The sequence below is a fragment of the Neovison vison genome, chromosome 8 (assembly GCF_020171115.1).
Source record: "Neovison vison isolate M4711 chromosome 8, ASM_NN_V1, whole genome shotgun sequence".
Classification (NCBI taxonomy): Eukaryota; Metazoa; Chordata; class Mammalia; order Carnivora; family Mustelidae; genus Neogale; species Neogale vison.
Genome location: NC_058098.1, coordinates 137481975 through 137502051, shown reverse-complemented (window position 1 = coordinate 137502051; position 20077 = coordinate 137481975).

Below are 20077 nucleotides of genomic sequence, written 5' to 3'. Positions count from 1 at the left end.
GGTATGGAGTATGAGTGGCTTTCTCTAGAAACCTGGACCATCGGGATGTCTGATCAAACTGTAATTTTTATCAGTCTGAAAAATGTAACTCATTGTCCCGACCCGCACTCATTTATTGATGAGGGAGGTTGACTTTCCGGGCACTTTATCCATGTCCGCTTCTGTTTTATGAACTGTGTCATCATGATGTCCTTTGTCCATTGTCATATTTGGCTATTTCTCACTTTCCTATTGATCTGTAGAAGTCTGTCCTTCATATTTTAAGGACATTAGTCTATTTTCATATATGCAGTGAATTTTTTTAGTTTTTGTTTAATTTTCTTTTTTCTTTCTTCTTGCTTATTTTTGATACACCAATGTCTTTTTTATTTTTTTTTTAAGATTTTATTTATTTGACAGGCAGAGATCACAAGTAGGCAGAGAAGCAGAGAGAGAGAGAGGGAAGCAGGCTCCCTCCTGAGCAGAGAGCTCGATGCGGGGCTCGATCCCAAGACCCTGGGATCATGCCTGAGCAAAGGCAGAGGCTTTCACCCACTGAACCACCCAGGCGCCCCCCCACACCCAAGTCTTAAGTCAGAAGGTAACTCTATGAACGTTCTCGGGGCTTCTGGGAACGTGGGCTTATTACACAGAAGTAAATAAATGGAAGAATAAACAAGTTCCCGGGGTGCCTGTACCACATTTTAGAATTTACATGCTACATTATTATTTTCTCATGTGTGACGTTATGTCTCTAACTACATCGAAAGCTAGACTCGCTGTCGCTGCTTCTCCGTCCCCCACAGCGCCCGAGGCACTAACACTAAGTGCTTAGGTTTTGCCCAGATACCACGCAGGCCCCAAGGCCCGGCTCTCTGGCCTCACACACCTTGAGGGCCCAGCCCCGCTGGGCACCAGCTCTGGCCTCCTTCCTCCAAGCACAGGGATCTGAGCAGCAGGGAGAAGCCCAGCCCAGGCTAGGACCCCTCTGGGCCCCAGGCTAGGAGAGTCTGAGCAGCTGGGACCCCATGCCCGGGTCTCAGCAGGTGGGGGGGCTGACATGCGAGGAGGCCGGCAGGTGGTCAGCCTTCACTGATCACCATTCCTTCTCGAATTCCTTGCTGGCCTGGGGTTGAGGGGCAGCTGCTGCCTTCAGGCCAACAATGGTGACGCTGTGGTTGGGGTACACACAGCGGGCGCTCTGCGTGGGGCTGGCTGCTTCCAAGAGGGGCGCCCACTGAGTTCTCCTTGTCTCCCGGGCTTGGGCTCTTTCCTGACCACCTGCCTCCCTGCAGGCACTCCCCCTTCCATGTGCACAGGTGTGGTTGTTCTGGGTCTGGACCTCGGACTTGTGCCTGAGCCCCAGCACCTGCCAGCGTCCCCCTCCCCCTCCCGCCTGCCAGCCTTCGGCCTGGCTTGTCCCTAAAGGGACGTCGACTAGTGGGACACTCCTCCCACAGTTTACCTGCTTAGTACGTATCTTCGTACGATTAAACGGCCATCCATGGAGTGTCGGTGAGCCTGACTCCGCTTGAAGCTTTACACCTGTTGTCTCCTTTATCCTTCACCAACGGAGTCCTGAGAACGCTGTTATAGCCCCATCTGCGACTCAGGAGGCTGAGAGTCAGGGAACGATGTCAGGTGTCTGAGATTTTGGAATCTTGGGGAGTGGGGTCAGGACTCCAACCGTCTCTTTCCTCACCTGGAGTCCTTGAGGCCTCTTTGGGCATCATGCGCCACCTGCTGAGTGGAATTTCCTTCCAGGCCCTGCTGTGGGCTTGTCCCCTAGCACATAGTGCCCCCCACCCCCGGGAAGCAGGGAGTCAGTCCAGCCTTTCCCAGGCCATCCCCAGCCACCCTTGGCCATCCTGATGTACAAGAGGGTGTCTTGTTCTGTTTTGCTTGTTCCTACAGGTTTCACAAATGTCTAAACAATAAGGGGAAAAAGCATCCAGTTCCCCCTCATCCCCTGCAAACTGCGAAAAGCCAGGCTATTTGTAAATCTTGACAGCAAGGAGGGTTGCTCCCCCCGGCAGATTGGAGGCCCTGCTCCCAGCATGGTGCTAGCCGGAGACCAGCCCTGTACCCCTCGTCCGGCCCCAGGCCACCTTGTTCCTCTCCAAGGAACACATGCCGTGATATTCCTGGGAAGGAATCTGGTTAGTGCTCTTTGTGCAGCCTGTCAGGGACTCAAGGACTGACGGAGGGAGGCGTTGAGCTAGGATAATGGGTTTTTTCTTCCCCTCTTAGAACATCTTTAAAAATTGTTTAGTCATCGAATGAGACAACATACGAGAGTGTTATCAGAATCAATTTAACTACAGACATCCTAAGAAACTTGAAGATCCTCAGAAGAAATTATTAATAGGACAGTGTGTATTGTGTAAATGTCATCCACATACATGTACTAATGTAATGTGATGATGTTATACTACATGAAACATAAAATGCTACTGCTCTATGATTTTTAAAAATATTTTTGGCATATTTCATTTGATTTGGAAAAAAACTCCATATAAAAATACACAGTTCTATTTCGTGGTTTCTCAAAGTTATGGCATATTTGAGAGTAGGGTATTTCTTATTTTATTTTTTAAAGATTTGTTTGTTTGTTTGTTTGTTTACTTGAGAGAGATCTCATGAGCAGGCAGAGGGAGAAGCAGACTCCCGGCAGAGCAGGGAGCCTGACGTGGGGCTCGAACCCAGGACCCTGGGGATCACGACCTGCGCCAGAGGCAGACACTTAACCAACTGAGCCACCCAGGTGCCCCAGTAGGATATTTTTGAAAGATTTATTTGTTTATTTCGTGGGGGAAGGACAGAAGGAGAGGGAGAAAAGCAGACACCCCCTTAGCACGGAGCCTGATATGGGGCTCAATCCCACGACCTGGAGATCTCAACCTGAGCCAAAACCAAGAACCAGACACTTAACTGACTGCACTACCCAGTTGCCCCTTAGCATTAGGGTTAACCGTCACTTAAAAAATGTTACATGAAGCCTTCTCAAATGATCATGGTCCTTAAACCCCTCAGGAAATCCGGAATCCTCGGGGAGTCCTTGAAATCAAAGCTATTTTCATACCGATGCTGAGCCGCTCTGCCTTTGCCACTGTGCTGACAGTTCTGTGGGCGGTTCGAGAACACGGTGGGCAAAGGGCTGGTGCCTCAGTGAGGCATCAGGCAGGGACCCCCATAGTGCTCCAGTGGCCACAGAGGTCTTCAGCACCCTGCACCCCACAATGGAAAAACAGTCCAGTTTCACTTGAGAATGTCTTTGATGAAGCAGTAGAAATTACTAATGTTATTAAATCTCAAATTTTAAATACACAGCCTTTCAATCTTCTGTGTCAGAAACTGGAAAATGACCATAATGCACATCTACACATCCTGAAACATGGTGGGGGAAGAAAGGCACAGAGGGACCAACTTGCAAGCAGAACTAGCTGCATTTTCCATAGAACATCGTTTTGGCTCGAAAAGCACAGCTGATAGGCAGAAGAAGATGACTCCGACTTGATATTTGGCAAATATTTCCACGGAATGAAAGACGTGAACTGTCTCTTCAAGCAAAACAACTGACAGTGTTTGTTGCCAATGAGAAGATTCAAGTTTTCAAGCAAAAAATTAGACTTTGGAAACCTTCTATCTGCCACCGTATGCTCGGAAGCCTCCCAGGGCTTAAAGACTGATGAGACGTGGTTAAAAATTAATGAGTGCGTGTATGTTTTTTAATATCGTGTGATGAAATGTGTCAACAGTTGGAAGCTGTATAACTCAGAGAACCAATATTTTTCAAACAACAAATGCATTATGTTACAAAATCATGCATGGATAAAAGATCCATTCAAAGTTCAAGACAAAATGACAGATTTTAATGTAACGGTATAAAAAGAGTATTGATATGGATTCAGACTCCACGTTGCAACTATCTTCGAGAAACTACTGAGAAATACTGTCGAAGAGGAATATTTACAATAGTCTGAAAAAGGCTATTTCAATACTGTTCCCTTTTTAAACTACATTGTCTGTAAGTGCAGCCGTTCTTCAAACAAACCAATATATCCCGATAGATTGAAAGTGTGTGGTGTAGGACTCCAGCTGTGAGTCTAGGACAGTGTTGCTCTCCTAAGTTTTTTGTTTTTCGTTTTTTTTAGATTTTATTTATTTATTTGACAGACAGAGATCTCGAGTAGGCAGAGAGGCAGGCAGAGAGAGGGGGGAGCAGTCTCCTTGCTGAGCAGAGAGCCCGATGCGGGGCTCAATCCCAGGACCCCGGGACCATGACCTGAGTCTAAGGCAGAGGCTTCAAGCCACTGAACCACCCAGGCGCCCCTTTCCTAAGTTTTTTATGTGTTTAAAATGTACAATTATTTTTCACAAACATATATTATTTGTGTTTCCATGTGATGGGTAATTATTATTTTAAATTCATTAATAGGTATATTTATTTATTTATTTGACAGAGAGAGATCACAAGCAGGCAGAGAGGCAGGAAGAGAGAGAGAGGAAGGGAAGCAGGCTCCCTGCTGAGTAGAGACCCTGACACAGGGCTCGATCCCAGGACCCTGAGATCATGACCTAAGCCGAAGGCAGAGGCTTTAACCCACTGAGCCATCCAGGTGCCCCAATAGGTATTTTAAATTTTAATCAGTTTTACTTTCCAATATGTCCCTATTGATAGATCTGCCCACAGAATTTTAAGCTTTTGGGGTTCTTTGATAAATTTTTTAAAAGATTTATTTATTTATTTGAGAGAGAGAGAGAGTGAGGCAGGGAGGGGCAGAGGGAGAGAGAAACTCTAGCAGACTCTGTACTCAGCACAGAGCTGGGCGTGGGGCTCGATCTCACAACCCTGAGATCATGACCTGAACCAGGTGCTCAACCAACTGCCCAGTTCTTCAATAATTTTTAAGAACGTAAGATGTCCTGAGACGAAAGCATCCGAAGATCGCTGCTCTAGATAGTGAGTTCTCAGACCTGGAGCCTCGTTGTTATACTTGACCTACTTTGGACAACACAGGAGGCTCAAGGTCATTCAAGAACCAAAGATCCGGGGCACCTGGGTGGCTCAGTGGGTGAAGCATCTACCTTCGGGCTCAGGTCGTGATCCCAGAGTCCTGGGATGGAGCCCCGCATCAGGCTCCCTGCTCAGCGGGGGGGTCTGCTGCTTCCTCAGCTTGCTCTGCTTTCCCTGCTTGTGCTTCCTCTTTCTGACAATTAAATAAATAAATACAATCTTAAAAAAAAAGAACCAAAGATCCATTGTGCAAATGATCTATGTCCCCATGTCTGGCAGAGTCTCAACACCCAACACATGCACATACACACTTCTGGTTTTCAGGTTTGTTAAACTTAGGTATAAATTTGAATCAATAGGTTCTAAATGAAGCAAGAAGAGAGAGTAAAGACTGTCCTTTTTTTTTTTCTCTTCTCACTTAGGTTCTCAATTTTATAACACTAACTTAGCAAACTCACAGGCCCTGGTTTAGGAATGTATAGATTCCCAGTGTTTTCTGGGAAAATGTTTTCTTTTTTAAAAAAATTTAAATTCAATTAATTAACATATGCTGTATTATTCATTTCAGAGCTAGAGATCAGTGATTCATCAGTCGCATGTAACACCCAGTGCTCATTCCATCACGTGCCCTCCTTAATGCCCATCACCCAGTTACCCCATCCCACCCTACCTGCCCTCCAGCAGCCCTCAGTTTGTTTCCTAGGATTAAGAGTCTCCTGCAGTCTCTCTCCATCTCTGATTTCATCTTGTTTTATTTTTGGGAACATTTTTTTCTATAGACTTGCTACTCCGAGTAGTGGTCCATGGACCAGCAGAGCAGCCTCAGCATTTTCTGTGGCTCATTAAAGATGCAAATTCATCATCCTCATTCTAGACTACTAAGTCAAAATATACATTTTGAGAAGATTCCCTAGTAATTTGTAAGCACATTAAAGTTCGTGAGGCCTGGCTCTAGGATAAGCACTTCAGAATCAGAGTCTAAAATTCAAAAGGACTTCCAGTTTCTAGTATGGTTGCCAAGTTACTTAGATTAATTCTCCTACTGAGAGAAACTAAAATATGGGTAAGGTGTTATCTTCATTAAAGCATTGAAAATATTTCAAAACAGCAAGAAACTACCATACTCAAAATGAAGGGCACATTCATTCAGAGAGGTGAGCTTGAACTAAAGAAGTTTTTTCCCCTGAAGTGGTTTGGTAAACCCGGAAAATTAGAACTCGAGTTTTGACAGATTCTCAGGGTGAGAAATAGAGAATAAAAACCTGTAAGTGGAAAAGCCCCTGAGTCAGAAACTCTCAAGCCTTGAACTTGGTAATGTTCCCAGGTGCCTGGAAAAAAACAAATGGAAATCCTCTCTGAGGAAGGTATCTTTAGTATGGGTGACAAATTATTCCCACAAGCAGTTTTCTAAATACAACGATTGGAACAGTCACAGATAGGCTCCCAAGGAAAATAGGCTCCACGAACAAGACCGGACTGTAAGAGAACTATGTTATGTTTAACAAAACAAAGGCAGGCTTGGAAATGTCCTCAGAGAATAGAAAGCTAACAAGAGTCATAGGGCCAATGTGAAAAAGAACCTGATAGAACTTGTAGAAACAAAAATGTTCAGTAATTGAAATAAAAACTAAAGGGATATCCAAAGAATAAAAAAATTCAGAAAGATATAAGCACCCTATGTTTATTGCAGAATTATTTACAATAGTCGAACTAAGAAGCAGCCCAAGTGTCCATCAATAGATGACTGGATGAAGAAGAGGTGGTATGTCCATATAGTGGATTATTACTCAGCCATGAAAAAGAATTAAATCTTGCCATTTGCAGCAACACAGATGGATCTGGAGGGTATAATGCCAAGTGAAACAAGTCAGCCAGAGGAAGACAAATACTATATGATTTTGCTCCTATGTGAACTTTAAGAAACACAACAAACAAACAGAGCCTTTAAATTATAGAGAGCAAACTGGTGGTTACCTAAAGGGAGGTGGGAGGGGGTGGTGGACATAGTTGAAGGGGATTAAGAGTACTTAATCATGATGAGCACTGAGTAATGTATAGAGAGGTGAGCTTGAATATATATAGTTGAATATATACTTGAATATATAGTTGAATCACTATATTGTACACCTGAAACAAATGTAACATTTATGTTAACTATATTAGAGTTAAAAAAAGAAGAAAAGAACTAAAAGGATGGGCTCCACAGACTGCACATAGGTAAAGAGAATATTTGTGAATTGTAAGATAAGTAGGAAGAAATTCTTCTTGAGTACAACATAGAAAGACAGAAAGATGGAAATTTCAGGTTGAAAAGACAAGAGGCAAAGAGTAAAAAAGTCCAGTGTGTGTCTAGATGTATAAAATATATATAAAATGTATATAATTTGAGACCTAGAGAAAGAAGAGTAAGATAATGTGGCAGCAGTGATATTTGAAGAGATAATGGTTGAGAATTTTCTGGAACAAATAAAAGATACTGATTCACAAATTTTAGAATTGCAATAAATCTCATGCTGGATCTACTCTGAAATATATTGTCGTGAAGTTTCAGAAAAACCACCAAAAGTGATCATCCTAAAAGCAGCCAGAAGAAAACGTCATGTGAGCAACAGTTGGACTGAGAGTTGACATCTCAACGCAGCAAGAGAAGCCAGAAGACAATAGAATGCCATATGCTGAAAATAATTGTAACTTCGACTCCTACACTCAAATAGAAACATCTTTCAAGATCAAAGTAAAAATAAAGACAGTTTCACATCAAGGACAGTCAAGAGAATCTGTCACACAAAGCCATCTACTGAAGGAAATTCTAAAAGATGTACTTCAGGTAGAAGAAAGAGAACCCCAGCTAGAAAGACTGAAGTGCAAGAAGAAATGAGGAACAAAGAAACTAGAAAATGTATGAATAAATTTAAATGTAACATGGACTATATTAGGCAATTTAATAATGTCCTGTAGGATTTGAAAAATAAGAATTAAAATAGGCGACAACCGGGGCTTCTGGCTAACTCAGTCGGAAGAGCAGGCAATTCGATTTTGGGGTCCTGATTTCAAGCCCCAGGTTGGTCGTAGAGATTACTAAAAAAAAAAAAAAAAAAAAAAAAAAAAAACAAGAAAAACTTAAAAAATAAAATAAAATAGGTGACAATTGCATAGAAATTGAGGGTGGAGGCAGTGGGGTTAAAGGAAAGAACATTCACTGAACTTAGACTTGGTTAGGCTAAGCATGCATGTTGTCACTTCAAAGTAAAGTCTGAATATATTCAAACAGAATATGCAACTCCTAAATGAATGGGGAGGGGGAGTTGAATGCTATAAGATAATCAGTCTAAAGGAAGGCAAGATACGAAGAAGAAGAAACAAAATGGACAGAACGAAGAAGACAAGAACGAAGAAGAAGAAACAAAATGGGCAGAACAAAAACATATTATTTACTTATTTATTTGAGACCAAGAGCGGAGTGAGCAAGTGGGAATAGGAGTTGGGGGGTGGGGAAGGGAGGCAGAGGGAGAGGGAAAAACAGACTCCCTGCTGAGCAGGGAGCCCACTGTGGGGTTCAATCCCAGGACCCTGCGATCATGACCTGAGCCAAAGGCAGATGCTTAACTGATTGAGCCACCCAGGTGCCTCTTAAAACTTTCTATTATAGAAAATTTAGATAATGTACACAAATGAACAGAAGAGTATAATAGAACTCACCCTAACACTTAGTACTCTAGCTACATTTCCCTCTTCCATTTTTTTTTTTCCTAACATAATTTAAAACAAATCTTAGGGCAGTTGGGTGGTTAAGCATCTGACTTCGGCTCAGGTCATGACCCCGGAGTCCTGGGATGGAGCCCTGCATTGGGCTCCCTGCTCAATGGCGAACCTGTCTCTCCCTCTCCTTCTGCCTGCCACTCTACCTACTTGAGCTCTCTCTCTGGCAAATAAATAAATAAAATCTTTAAAAAATAAAATAAATAAATAAAAATAAGACAAATCTTAGACATCATTTCATTCATAAATATCCTAATATGTGTCTTTATCAGATAAGGACTTAAAAATATGGCACCACAATACTGTTCTCACGAAAGTGGTATAGCTAAATAGAAATAGATCAGATATTATGTTACACATAAATGGATTTTTTTTGAAAGATTTTATTTATTTATTTGAAAGAGAGAGGACATGAGTGCGGTAGGCGGCACAGAGGGAGAGGGAGAAGAAGATTCTCCACTGAGCAGAGAGTCTGATTTGGGACTTGATCCCAGACCCCAGGATCATGACCTAAGCCGAAGGCAGACACTTAACTAAGCCACTCAGGTGTCCCTAAATAGTCTTGTTAAAGACAAAAATTGTAAGATGGGATAAGAAACAAAATCTCACTTTATGCTATTTATATCAAAAACATAAAGATTTAGGAATGTGGAAAATAAATAATAGAAGTGCTGATCTCACCTGAGACAGGAGGAGCCCTTACCCCACTTACAAACGAGGAAAGAAGGCTCTGGAAGCTGATTGACTCAGGGTTCCCCCGTGGCCCACCTCCACCCCCCCACTGGTGAGGGGCAGAGTCTGGACTCCAGGTCAGGGTCCCAACACCCAGATGACTACCCCCTCCACACGCCATGGTGCTTTATGAGGCCTGAGAAGAAGGTGTGGGGGTTCCTGGGGTGGGGGAGGGGCTGGAAATCCACTGAGAAGGTGGAGGTCTGGGCTCCAGTGACAGGTAGAGCTTGGGGTGTGGGTGGGAGTGGGTGGGGGTGGGTGGGAGGGGAGGGTCTTTAAAAGGGAAGGCCAAATAAAAAAAAGTAAAATAAAACAAGATAAAATTAAATTAAAGGAAGGCAAGAGTGAGGTAGGCACCAGTTCCAGAGTCCCTTAGCACATAACACTGGGAGAGAGAAATAGGAAGACAGAAGGTTGTGTGGCCCCTTTGGTGGCCCTTGGTGCCTTCTGCGCACTTGTGTGGTGGTGTCTTTCCCGGCTGGGGCCGCAGGAGAGAGGAGTGTGAGGAGGTGAAGGTCCGACCTTGGCCACCTTCCAGGAAGAGCGTGGGTGCCTTCCGGTGGCCCCGACACCCCAGGAACACAGCACGCTCTGGGGTGGCCTCAGGTCACTTCATTTCAGGAAGCTTCTACCCATGCGGCCTCCGTCTGCTTTTCCTCCGCTCGTTCCAGCAGACGGAAAGGAATTTTAAGAAGGAAAGGCGGCCGCGGGGGATTCAGAATTTGTGATTCATCCAGACCTGTCCAGACCCATCTGGGAGGAAAGCTGTGTAGCTTCACGGCGAGTCTGGCAGATTCCGCCAGGAATCCCGTGGGGCTGCCAGCCCTCCCGGTGTCGGCTGCGAGGGCCCGGCTGCTCCCGCCACAGGGGCCTGGCGGGAACCCAGCCTCACGCCCACACACACTCACACACACACACACACACACACACACTCGGGACTTAACCATGTAAATAAACACACGCTCACATTTTAGTTTCACCTCCCACCAAGTCAGGTGTTCCCTACATGCAGACAGACAGACAGACAGGCACATCCAGAGCTCAGTACACCAACATCAATGCTCTTCTGCTTTTCTGAGCACCTGCCACTGCTGGTTTGATCATGGGAAACCGGCTGGGAATGACACCAGCAGGCACGGACTGGGGCCACTGGAGGCCAAGAACCGAGGTAAGGAACGTACTTCCCCAGTGCATCCAGAAAAGCAGGGGCTCTGAGCTGCAGCCGGCAGCCTCGCTCTTCCTAGAGGCCAGACCTCCGGAATAAGCACATTTATTTTTTCTGAAGAGCCAAGGGCAGTCCAATTTCTCTAGCACGGGAGCTGTCGCTAACTTGCCCGGCCAACTGCACTGCCTGTCCTCAACGTGGTATCAAGAGCCGTGGATGCTGTCAGAAGTACCGGCATTGGAGATACACGGACCAGACTCCTGGCCTCCGTGCCATGCTTTCCACCTTCTGAGCTCAGTCTTCTCGTCTGTAGAATGGGGACATCAGCCTCCTTCAGTCGTGAGGACGGAGTGAAGTACCATGCACGAAAGACAGGGCCCAGGACGCAGTGGTTGCTCGGTAACTATTGATTTTCTCCTCTCCTGGTTTCTCATCTCCACACTACACTACTCACCTGGGCCTTGAGGGCAGAGAATAGAGTCAAGACTAGCAGGAACTGATAGTTTGGTTACAGCTCTTTCTCCCTGCTGGCAGGGCCCCACACCCCTGGGCCAGGCACCCTGTTCATGTGCCTCTCTCCTGTGGTCTCCCGAATTTAACTCCCTGGTTCTGTTTGCAAGGGCAGAGTGCGGGGGAGGCCGTTTGAGAGGCAAGCACAGGGCTGGCCTCCTCTAGGAGGGACAGACAAACCAGGCTCCACAAAGGAGGGCTATGGTATCCCCCAAAGTTGCCAGGAGGGTGGAGAGAATGAATGGCATGGAACCATGTGCTCCTAGTACAGGGCCTGGCATTCGAGAGACTCTGACTGTCCCTCAATTTATGCTTTGATTCATTCTCCTGGCCCTAAGGCCCTTCTGTGTGGGAGTTGGTCAGAGAGGGGATTGCAAATTGGCAGCCTGCAGGCTGGATCTGCTTTGTTCGGCTTATTTCCCAGTATTTCCGATAGATTTCCAGATTCCCGGCTCCTCTTAAAAAGTCAGAACCTCTGAGAGCCCTGATAGTGAATTCCCTCAAGGCAATAGCTAAAACACAGCAGGCCTTTATGGAGGTACGAGCGTATCCCACTTGGCCATAGTCCACACCGAACCCTATCGCCTGCCTTGGGCCCCTTCCCTTGTTCCCATCGATGGATATTCATCCTGCCCCTTGTCCTGCCCCGTGGATATTTGTGTTTCAGACCTTGCCTGACAGTTCCCAGTCACCCACCAGGGGAGGAAAGGACATAGGTCTGGAAGGACCCTTACAGGTGATCTTATCCCCTGGGTTTTAATTTTTTTGACCAGAAACAAGATCTAACCCAGAGCTAGACAACAGCAGAACTGTTTTTGGCTGAAGCAGGACTTGTTATAATCCAGCTTTTGTTTAGGGGAAGACACTGAGGACCACAGTGGAGACTTGGTCCTTCCCTAGGAACTTCTGGCAATGGCCACCCAGAGCCTGACCCTGCTCACCGTCTGAGGCTGACGCTAGGTGAGGAATGGAGAGCGGATCCAAGGAAGATGTGGGACCCGCAGGGCAGAAGGGGAGCTGCCAGGGGAGGGGACCTCGCCGGCAGGAACCCAGAAGACAGATCTGCCCCACCTTGTGAGTCACCCTGGGATGTCCTGGTGCCAAGCTCCCCCAAGGATGAAGAGCCGTGCTGGGTTAACAGCCGTCCGTGCAAGCACTCGCCGTGTCTGCTGGCATCATGGTGACCCCTGACCTCATGCTCTCGGTGTGACCCGCCTCGACCAGGACGCGCAGGCCCTGGGAGCAGGCGAGGAGATGAAGGGCTGTGTCAGGAAGTTCACACAGAAGAGGGAGATTTTGTTGGATTAATGAGATTGCACGCCTTTTGAAAGGGCCTCGAGGAGAGTCAAGTCCTGAGTCGGGCTTGGCATTGAAAGTACAATCACCATGTACATCCGTGGGGACCCCTCAAGGCAGCTGGAATGATCTTTAAATCTGACCTCTGACCAGCAGTCAGAGGGCGGGCTGCTCAGGGGGGACCTGGATTCTTTTTGTCCTTCTGCTCTGCGGTCCTTTGCCCTCAGGTAAAGCCCCGGTGGTGATAAAGCCTGAACAGACCCAGCTACCACATTCCAGGACACTGTACAGTGACCATTTCCTCCTGTGTGCCTTTCCCCCTTTTAATCAGGAAGGGAGCTTCCCTGGAAGCCCCCAGCAGACTTCTTTTCCCTTGTATTGGCCGGAACTGTGTCACAAGCCTCTGTCACAGAGAATGACGTCACTACAATTGTCCCAATGCCCTGGTGCCAGGGGCTGCCCCCGCCCTGGGGCGTTTGGCCAGAGAGTGGGTACCAGACACTGTGTGGTCCTTCTAGAAGGGGGAAAGGAGGAATGAGCTGCTGGGAAGCTGTCAACAGGGTCTCCCACACCAGCTGCCCACCCCCTTCCTCCCAGAAATTCCCTGAAGCTGGTGGGGCAGGAAGTCACATCCACACGCTGTCTCTTTGGACTTCCCCAAGAAGCCATGACATCCTGATTTGGAAATGGGCATCCCTACAAAAGTGAGGCAGCAGATCTGCGGTCGCTAAGCTTGTAAGCGACGGGCTTGAATCAGCCCAGTGCTTTCTAAGCCCTGGTGTGGAGCTCTGATCTCCACACCCTGCCTCACCCCGCAACCCCGAGACTGGATGGCAGCTGGGGGTGGGGGCTGGAGGGTGAGGCAGCAGGGTGTCGGGGGAAGGATGCGGCCAGGGGACCCGGATGGGGTCACGGCTCTTCCACTCACTTCCACGCAGCTTCCCTTCTCTTGGCCTCAGTTCCCGCACTAGTGTGGAGAGGGATTCGACTCTTTAAACTTTAAGGCTGCTGCTGGCTCACACAGCCTTTGACTTAAGAGAGTCCAGGGCTCTGAGGAAAGCAAGGAAGAAGCCGCAGCAACGCTGGGCAGCGACTGGCATCTGAGGGCCTCGGCTCCCCCGTGCAGGGCTCATGAGTTCATCCCGAGGCCCGTGCCAGCTCCTGTGGCTTCTCATCTTTCCATCCTGGTCTGAATGACACAATGGCTAAAAATACCGGGCTCCCGCGGGCCCGACACCCGGCTAACGCCCTGCCTTGAATCACTTCATTTTCCAGTTTTAGGTGCCACACATGAGGGCCTGGAACAAGCCACACTTGGCCGTGTTGACACGCAGCAACCCCACCTGCTTCGTCAGGGCGGCCAGAGGGGAGAGGCCCGCTCCTGCTGAGTCGCTTTTCCCAGCCGCTAAACTGGGCGTGTCAGGGCCACTGAGCCTCAGTCTCCTCATCTGGAAATTGGGGGTAATTATTCCCAGGTATAATGTCACTGGAAGGAGTCGATGAGATCGCATAACCCAGACTAGGGGCTCAGGCTGTGACTGTTCCTACCTTCCCAGACCCTTCCTCTCTGCTTGGTACTCCAGGGAGGGCTCTGGCGCACAAAGGTTCAGACCTGCTGCTCCTCCCTCCCCTCGGAATCCGATGCGGGCTGCGGAAGGAAAGCCCTTCCCCACATTGCTTCCTGAGGTTGTCGTTAATGAACCATGCGCCGTCGCTTCAGGGAAGAAGCCGCTCACGGGCCGTCTGTCCGAACATGTCACCAACCTGTCCTAGCTCAGGGGCGCAGGGTGATGAGCTCCAGGCTCCTACCTCCCACCTCCCCCTTTCCATGAGGCTGGCTGGAAGCGGAGGATAAAAGAGTAAAAATCCGATGCTCTATCCACAGGGGAGAGTCAGCCACTAGCACAAGGAACCCTCTGACCTTGACCTGGTTTGACTTCCCAGACTCTCTGTTTTGTCTTCTTCCCAAAGAGAAAAACCAAAATGCCTCCCTTAGACCTCCTGGGAGGATGTGAGAGTCAGAAGAGATAGGCCTCTGGGAGCATAATTTAAATATATGTGCATTTGTTTTGTTTTTTATAGCCCGAAGACAGTCTCTGAAAGACTTGAGTGTGCATCCACACCAAACTGGAGATCAAATTTAGCTCAATGTTTTGTCCATGACAAGAATTCCACAAACATCCGAGCGCCCACTGGGTGCCCGGCCGCGGGAGGGACGGAAGGCAGAGCGGCATTAGACGGTGTGTGACCGCCTCCCACCACTGCCCAGCCCTGAGGCAGAACGTCCGCCTCACGCGTGCATCACGGTCAAGGGCTGGCTTGACTCAAGAGGCTTACGCCTTCTCGCTGGTTCTGGGCCTCTCTGCCGGTGGCTGCCTCCAGGAAGCTCAGGCTTTGTGCTGCCCAAAGCAATCTACACATTTAGTGCAGTTCCCCTCAAAACACCACCAGTGTTTTTCACAGAGCTGCAACAAACAATCCCAACATTTGAATGGACCCACAAAAGACCCTGAATAGCCAAAGCAATTCTGAAAAAGGAAAACACAACTGGAGGCATCATGACTCCAGATTTTGAGGAGGGTGGGGAGTTGGGGGAGCCTGGTGGTGGGAATTAAGGAGGGCATGGATTGCATGGAGCACTGAGTGTGGTACATAAACAATGAATCTTGGAACACTGAAAAAATAATTAAACAACAAAACAAAACAACAAAACAAAACAAAACAACCTTGCAAAGCTGTAGTCATCAAGACAGTATGGTACTGGCACAAAAACAGACACAGAGATCAGTGGAACAGAACAGAGAGCCCAGAAATGGACCCTCAACAATATGGTCAACTAATATTTGATAAAACAGGAAAGAATGTCCAGTGGAAAAGAGATCGTGTCTTCAACAAATAGAGTTGGGAACACTGGACAGCACATGCAGGAGAATGAAACTGGACCATTTTCTCACACCAAATATAGACTCAAAATGGATGAAAGACCTTAACGTGAGACAGGAAACCATCAAAATCCTAGAGGAGAACACAGGCAGCAACCCCTTTGACCTTGGCCGCAGCAACTTCTAGATAGACATGTCTCCAAAGGCAAGGGAAACAAAAGTGAAAATGAACTGTTGGGACTTCATCAAGATAACCTCTTCTGCACAGCAGAGGAAACAACCAACACAACTAAAGCAGCCTACAGAATGGGAGAAGAGATTTGCAAATGACGTATCCAATAAAGGGTTAGCTAGACGGCCAACAGGCACTTACAAGATGCTCAGCATCACTCATTAAAAGTGATGCAGTGGGATTTCATCAAAACCATGATGAGCCACCACCTGACACCTGTCGGAATGGCTAAAATTAACAACACAAGAAACAACAGGTGTTGGCGAGGATGTGGAGAAAGGGGAGCGCTCTTACACTGTGGGTGGGAAAACAAGCCAGAGCAGCCACTCCAGAGAACAGTATGGACGTTCCTTAAAATGTTAAAAATAGGGTCACCTGGATGGTGTAGTTGGTTAAGTGTCTGACTCTTGGTTTTGGCCCAGGTCGTGTTCTCAGGGTCGTGAGATCAAGCCCCACGTCAGGCTCTGTGCTCAGTGCTGACTCTCCTTGAGATGCTCTTTCCTTTTCCCGCTGCCCCTCTGGCTCGTGCTTGCTCTCTAAAATCAATCAATCAATCTTTCTAAAATGTTAAAAATAGAACTACCCTACAGTCCAGCAATTGCACCACTGGGGATGTACCCAAAAGAGAGAAAAATAGTGATTTGAAGGGATACATGCACCCTGATGTTTATAACATTATCTACAATAGCCAAACTGTGGCGAGAGCCCAGATGTCCGTAAACTGGTGATGAATAAAGAAGATGTGATGTAGACAATGGACTATTACTGCACCATCGAAAAGAATGAGCTGTTGCCATTTGCAAGGACGTGATTAGAGCTAGAGAGTATCATGCTAAGCGAAGTAAGTCAGTCAGAGAAAGACAAATGCCACATGATCTCACACAGATGTAGAATTTAAAACAAATGAACAGAGGGGAAGGGGGGAGGAAAAAAAGGAGAGACAGAAACAAGCCATAATGACAGAGAACAAACAGGGATGCTGGAGGGAGGTGGGGGGGATGGTCTAGACGGGTGATGGGGATTAAGGAGGACACTTATGATGAGCACTGGGGGTTGTACGTAGATGATGAGTCCCTGAATTCTACTCCAGGAACCAATACTGCACTGTACATTAGCGACCTAAAATTAAAATTAAAAAAAGAAGCAGACTCTAGTCAACCGCCTGTTGCCCCTCAGTGCTGCCCCACGTCTCCGCACAGGAACGCCACTGCTTGCTAGAGCAAAGACAGTAGAAATAAGCCACACCACTCGTTTTTCTCCTTTGCTTTTACTTTCATGGACTAGGACCTATTAAGGAGTCAAATAGTTCTAGAAGGTCTGTGTGAAAGCACGACGGAACTCCCCTGCCCCTCTCACCGATCCTTCCCTCCTTGAAGTAGCCACTCTCACTCCCCCCCCCATGACCTGGGGTGACCTCACATCTCTAGATAACACGCTTGCATGGGCACTCTTCAGTTTTTCGGTGTGGACGCTATCTACTGATTTCCCAATAGGAAGATGGAAATTGAGCACATTTGCCATCCCTGCTCTTCCCAGACGTGAGGACTGCCCTTCCTCCCTATTGAACTAGGATGCAACTTTGGTTAGATCGAGTAAGTCCATGATAGTAAGCCAGGGAAACACTTTCTACGGTTAAAACAAAATAGAGTGAATTACAAATCCTTTTCCTGCTCTATGGACTTCGTTAGCCCTGAGGTTAATTATCATCTCAGTTTCACAGTCTGATTTTCTGTGTATTTATCACTAATTCCATGTAGGCTTGCACTTGTCTAAATGTCCTCTGAAGATCTTCAGAAGCATCAGGGGCTCTTTCAGTTTTGTCTTCCTGAAGTCCATCTCTCTGGCTCCTTCTTACGTTCTGGACCTGTCACTCTGCATCTGGGGCTCAGTTGTCACCCGGCATCTGTCTTTGCTTCATCTGGGGACCTTCCTCTGCTGCTCTTCTGTGCTGAGTCACAGAATCTATGTACATATTTTAAGTAGGTGCCACACCCAGAATGGAGCCCAACATGGGGCTTGAACTCACGACCCTGAGATCAAGACCTCAGCTGAGATCAAGAAGCAGGTGCTTAACCAGCTGAGCCACCCAGGCGTCCCCATGCCTAGCTTTTTGAATGTGACTTGTTTCCTGTCCTGGAAGCTTACAGGACCCTCCCTTGGTCCACGGTATTCTGAAATACCACAGTGATGAGCCCTGATGGGGTCTGAATTTTCTCTAGAGGTCTCCAGACGGTGAAGACATAGCTTTTCGGTCTCGGGCAGGGTGTGGGGGCAGCTGTCCTGGCTTCGGAAGTCCCACGTTCACTGAGCCCCGCTGTTTGTGGGGAGCATGTAGGCCCTCAGCTCTGCCTGGCATTCTGGCATCCCAAGAGCCACTTTTCACCCCTTTCCAGGGTGTAAATCTCCAGTGTTCTCCCAGGATGGGAAAGGACAGGTGCCCATGAGCAGAGGATAGAAGGGACCAGGAGACCCAACTTCTTCTTTGCCTACTTTAAATGAATCCTCCTTAATTGTCCCGAGTCCCAGAGCTTCCTTGAGAATTCTGAGGTGTCCACTGTTGGTTTGAGAGTTTCATTGTGGGTTTGAGAGTTTCCTTTCTTGGGTCTTCTAAGTCCATTGCTCTTCTTGCATCTGCTTTCCAGTCTCTGAAACACTGTTACGGTCTGTTTTGCTGTGTGTGTGTGTGTGTGTGTGTGTGTAGATACGCACACACATGAACCTAATCTTTACTGTACCTCCAGGAGGGTTTTGCAAGGAATTCAATCTAGTTGTTCAGTCTGCCGTATGTTCCAGAAGCCTGGTTTAAACATCATGAGTGAAGTCCAGAGGCCTCTGAGCATCCGTGCATACCATCAATACACAGTGTTTTTCCTCTCACAGAGCTGGTGAGAACTTTTTCAGACTGGGGATCAGTGTTTGGAGAGAAGCAGAGAAGAAAACAAGTAACGTGCTGTTGTAGGTCCTTGGGAAGATCCTGGCGGGGCACAGATGGGAGTGGCAGAGAGTCCCAGATAGGTTGGGGACACTTGTGGGGTTCTCTAGGGAACCCCCAGCCTGGGGATCCCATGCTAGAAAGCCAAGCAGAGCGAACTCTGCCTTGGGCTGAGCCCAACAGGACAAGGCCAGCCCGGGAGTCGGATGGGAGCCATGTAAGCTCCTTGGGAAAAGAGATAACCCTCCGAGAGAGGGGAGAGGGGACCTGAAGTTGTCAGACCAGAAGGACCTTGAAAACCGTCCCCTTCAATGTCCCCATGTCAGGGGAGGGGATCCTGGGGCTCAAAGAGGTAAGGGGCTTGTCGCAGGCCGGTCGGAGAAAGACACAGTTCCTTCCGTGATGCCTTTGCAGATGGCTGACGGAGAGGGATGCTTTCCTCACCCTGGGAGTCTGCGCCTTCACCTCACCCAAGCTCTTGGTCCTGATCTGCCCGTCTACGGTTCCTCTAAGCCTTTTCGATAAGGCTTATCTTTTCCACTGACTGTTCTGAGCTGACTGCCAGGCAGTCATGTGACCACAGCAGGGGCTCTTGGAAGCGGACGTTGAGGCTAGGGAAGGAGCTCACCGGCCAGCGGAGAAAGGACACTCCCTGCAGGGAGGGTACAATGCCATGCAGTGGTTCGTGGGTGGATGGCAGGAATGTTCTGGATGAGAGGATAAATCCCCGCAGATCTCACGGCAGAGGGCATCCCCCGGGGAGGGGGCCGGGGCCAGAGGGGCTCCGAGGACGCAGGCTTCCGGCAGTAGCTGGGCAGACTCAGATCTGAGACCTCAGTCCTCTGGGCCGCCCCGTGTGGCGCCCACCGGCTGGTATTTGTGGACCGGTCCCCACTGTGTTGCCGGGGAAACGAGGCAGCTGTCACCACCACTCCCAGCTCTGGGCCGCCAACACCCACCACACCCGGCACCGAGGCTGCGGTCGGCCCTGAGGCTGCGGTCGGCCCCGAGGCTGGGTCGGCCCCGAGGCTGGGTCGGCCCTTTCTGCCAGAGTCACCCGCACGCCAGCTCTTCTGCCCTGAGTGGGGGTGCTGCTGGGGCCTGAGAGCATGACCTCTGCTCCCTGAGGGCCCCCCGACCCCCCACCCCCGCCATGTCTCTTGGCTCTGAGCTCTGGGCAGCCCGGTCCAGGGAAGATGAGGATGGCTGACGGTCAACGCTCAGGTGTCAGGGTCCCCAAGGTCCCCTTCCTGCCCTTTGTTTGCATTGGCGTCGTCTCCCCACCGGGGCCACAGACCACAGCCTGCCTGCCTGCGCTGGGAAGTGTAAATAGCAGCGGACCCCCAGAGTGGGCGCCCCCTACTCTCCTCCACCACCACTGGGCTCCACGCACTAGACTTTTGGGGTGACCACAGCCACCCACAGTCAAGGCCAGGGCAGCCAAAGGGGCCCGGCCAGGGAGTCCTAGGTCTGAGTCCTGGCCCACTGCCAGCAGCCTTTGTGACCTTGGGCTCCTAGAGGGGCTCCTCGGAGTGTAACCCCCATACTGCTTCCTGCCGGGCTCTGGGAGCAA